The sequence below is a fragment of the Coffea arabica genome, chromosome 9c, assembly GCF_036785885.1.
Source record: "Coffea arabica cultivar ET-39 chromosome 9c, Coffea Arabica ET-39 HiFi, whole genome shotgun sequence".
Lineage (NCBI taxonomy): Eukaryota > Viridiplantae > Streptophyta > Magnoliopsida > Gentianales > Rubiaceae > Coffea > Coffea arabica.
Window position 1 is genome coordinate 12,023,570 of NC_092326.1, and position 3,987 is coordinate 12,027,556.

The 3,987-nt window shown below is 37.5% G+C and overlaps 1 long non-coding RNA gene across 1 annotated transcript; it reads right to left on the reverse strand.

Annotated features, from left to right (window-relative positions):
• Positions 1 to 1,373: 1,373 nt before the first annotated feature.
• Positions 1,374 to 3,544, reverse strand: LOC140014057 (uncharacterized). Its single transcript, XR_011820941.1, has 2 exons — positions 3,342 to 3,544; positions 1,374 to 1,592 (listed from the first exon to the last, which is right to left on the reverse strand). It is a non-coding gene; the product is annotated as an uncharacterized lncRNA (long non-coding RNA).
• Positions 3,545 to 3,987: the final 443 nt, after the last annotated feature.

The following is a 3,987-nucleotide window of genomic DNA, read 5'->3' on the forward strand; positions in this document are numbered from 1 at the left end:
CAATTTCATAATGCTAAGTAAGAATTTTTCACGATGGAAAGAAATTTATCCAGTCATTTGACAAAGTCGTTAGTATGACGTAACATATCAAAGCATATGCTTTGTGGCTTTGTGCCATTGGTTGATTCTCAAGCTTAAAGAACAAATCAAATACTACTACTAATCAAAATAGTGGTCAGCGACTGTTGTCAACATCATGATCATAATTAGACTGCTTATGGCATCTTTTATGCAAGAGCCAAAGCGTATTACAAGAAAATTAGACGTGGCAAACGTATAGGCCACAACATTGTTCGGCATGACAACATAGACAATTATATGAAGATTCACGGGGCTGCTCTTAAACCTACAAATACTGGAAGGCTAACCGCTTGGTGACGGTACCAGTATTCTCTTTCCATGATGGTTTAATGGCTCTTTGCCCGCACAATTAGATAACTCCTAATATCGATATTTCTTAGCTACGTACTCAACGGATAGATACCATTATCTGCCACTATGGAGAGTGATGGACCATAAGTGCTTATCTTTTTGCCTATTTGCTCGGCATGCGCTGGCCAGTCAGGTCAAGTTGGGTACGAAGCACTTAGCCGAATTCTATTCGCAATCGAATCTTGTTCGCATAAGACAAAAGAAATGATTGAGAAGTTCTGGAAAATGCGACAAAAAAATTAGAACATGCCAACACAACCCAGAATGTAGGGGGGTTGGTGAGAGTGAGGAAGCAGGGTAATTAAGTAGGAGAGAAATCAGCTATGCATAAACGGGGAAGAAAACACAAGATCAAGACATTTATGTCTTGCTATATTGTATTTTGTATGTAAAATCATAATCCATAGTTAAAAAATATGAAAGGGACTCACAACAGTATTTCAGGTTTAATGCAAAATGGCAGATTGGATTTTAGTTACCTAAGGCGTACCAAAGGGTTCGGCGGACCACCTATCCACATTTCGCCAGGACTACGGAGTCGAATTACACAAATCCTATATTACGCTCGATCGAACCCTAAGAAAACGAACAATTGAAAACCACCAAACTCAAATATAATTTATCAAATCATACGGTAAAATGGAACATCGGTTAAACACTTCAACGAAAAGGAAAACGGAAATGAAAACGAAACTGAAAATGAACAGTAACTGCCACGTCACAATCCGGCCGAGACCTGGCCGGATTGGAGGCAGTGGCTCAACCCAAAAATTTTCAACTTGCCCTGCCAATCCGGCCAACTATCCGGCCAATAACTGGCCGGATATGGGGCCGGATTCTCCGCAGGGGTTTCCCACCAACAAATTTTTTCTTCTTTCCTTTTCAAATGCCGTGCTCACTCGATCGTCCAACAGTTACAAGAAACGTTCACCAAAGCCATAGAAGTGTAACATCTCAAATGAATACACTTAAAAAAACAAGGTTAAACATTTAAACATGTATTTACATCGGAGTCTTGAACAAATGAACTAAAGTACAAACCAAAGTATACATACTACACAAAATACAATTAGGGTTTCGATTTCAAAAGAGCTTAACGACATAGCATATACACTAGCTCGAGCTATTTCTTCCAAAACCATGATTTCCAAGTTTGTCCCCTGTAAGGAAAAACAAAGGTAACGGGAAGGGGGTGAGCTTACGCTCAATGAGGTACCAAAATAATAGCAATCAAGAATCACGGAACTTCATGTTCAATTACTCACATATGCATATCAAATAGGGAAATAAACAAACACTTTAGATAGAAAGGATACAGGTGGCTCTCGGGAGCCCAAAATTCCGTCCACAAACATAGCCCTTACCGGGCCCGAACACCTCAACAGAAACAGAAGTGGTAATACTCGAGTATACCGGAATCAAGAGTCTCAATACCCAAAGATTCCCAGAAACAGACTACCGTGGTTCGTTATCTAATCGACCTAACCCTTGCCGGCTCGACTTGAGTAACTAGACACAGGCTTTGAGCTCAGAGGTTACAAAAGATCGTTGGATACAAGTCTCCAACCGACGTTAGATTAAGAACAGATAACAGAGTCAAATATACACAGTAAATAGGCAAACAGATAAGAGAACGAGTGTGATAAAGTACACCCTCGTCTCAAACAGAATAAGTAGATAGTACAGTCATTCAAATTACCAATTGCATGTATAGAAACCAAGTTAAGCAACAATGAAGGGAGTGGTACACTCACCAGTTCTAACAAACCACTTCAAACGTTTTCACCCCAAAGTAGGGTTTTGATCACCGTGAAACCCTAAGAATAACTAAAGTAAAACAATTGAAGTTCTCACATCCAAAACGGAGTAAACGGAATGCACAAGTGAGGCTTGACTACTAGTCGTATGCCTATTCAAATGACTACAAATACAAAGAGATAAAGGTGTGGTTTCGGAGTAAAACGGTAGCGGTTGGTTCTTCAACATGAACAAACCCCAAAACTCTACATTTCTATCAAAAACCATACCTATAATGATTTACTAACTCCAAACTTAAGGTGGAACATAAGAGTAAGGACAATTTTAGCAAAACAGGATTTTCCAGTTTTGCGCACCATCATTTGAAAAATCATATCTCAAGATTCTTACGTCCAAAATTGATAAATTTTATACCGTCGGAAAATAGACTCAAAGGGGTCCAATTTCTCAGAAGACACATTTATAAGATTCAGATCACAAATCAGTCAAATTTGAGCCTCAAATTGCTGTTTTATCCACTAAAAGACAGAACAGGTATGCAATTTCAGTTAAATTTGAAAAATCCCCATAAATCACACAGACAGAACCAAAGTCTGAAATTTTCACGACTATCTATGAATCTAGTTTAAAACACAACAAACAGAACTCAATTCCGATATTTCTATAACAGGATATAGCAAATTTTCCAAAACTGCTCAAGGGTTCCTACGAAAATTTCAGCAGCACTTCCCTTGTTTTTCTTTACTTTTCCAACCTAACATCAACACCCAATCTCATCTCATTTCAGCCACAATTTCCCATATAAATCACAAGCTATTGAACACACCTAATTAGGGTCACAATACCCTTCAAATACAACCAAATGGGAACTCAAATTAAAAACCCTAAAGCTGGAATTTTTGCACCCAAGCTGGAAATTTCTTTAGACAAGTCCATCTAGCACATAATACCTCAATAATTCATATAGCAAAGCTCTCAAAACATGAACAACCCTCAAGCATCACAGGTGACCAGAATTTTCAACATAAAACTGAAATTTACCATAAAACTACTTCTAACCATGAAATATTCTCATAAAGCTACATATTTTGCAACCTTGAACCACAAATAAGCTAGTATTAGGAGTAAAAAGAGATTACTTGGCAAGATACCTTAGAACCACAAGAAAGATAGTAGCTTAGTGCCTTTCCCTCCAAAATCACTCCACCAATACCTTTAATATCTCTTAGAGGGCAACTTCTATGGAGTAGTTTGAAAATTTAATGGTGGAAACTCAAGATTGAGCAAGAAAATGAAGTTGAGGTTGAAAGCTTTCTCTTGTTTTTTCCTCTAAGAGGTTCGGCCAAAGCATGAAGAAAAATGAGATGAATTTGGTCAATTTTTGTGATTTAGTAAAGTTAAGAAACCTTGGTCAAAAGTCCAACATCCAATGGCATCGCGACACTTGGCACATTAGGGTTTTGTTCTCATCCTTTTGTCTACCAATGGTTTATCTATCTAACTAATCTCTAATTGTCTCCTAGCACCTTGTAAAATAATATCACTTAATACAAAACTCCAACGAAGAAAAATATATCGCATTTAGCGCATTAGCGGGTCCCACGTCCATAATACACTTCAAACTTAATATGAACTAAGTTAAACTAGGAAAATGATTTTAAAACTGTACTTACTTATAAAATCTCTGAAAAAATCAAAATAATAAGGTATAGTGAAGAAAATGCATGCGAGAAAATAATATAAAATAAAAGAAATTTACGGGTCCTCACATCTTTGAATCTGTTTGCTATGCTCTGC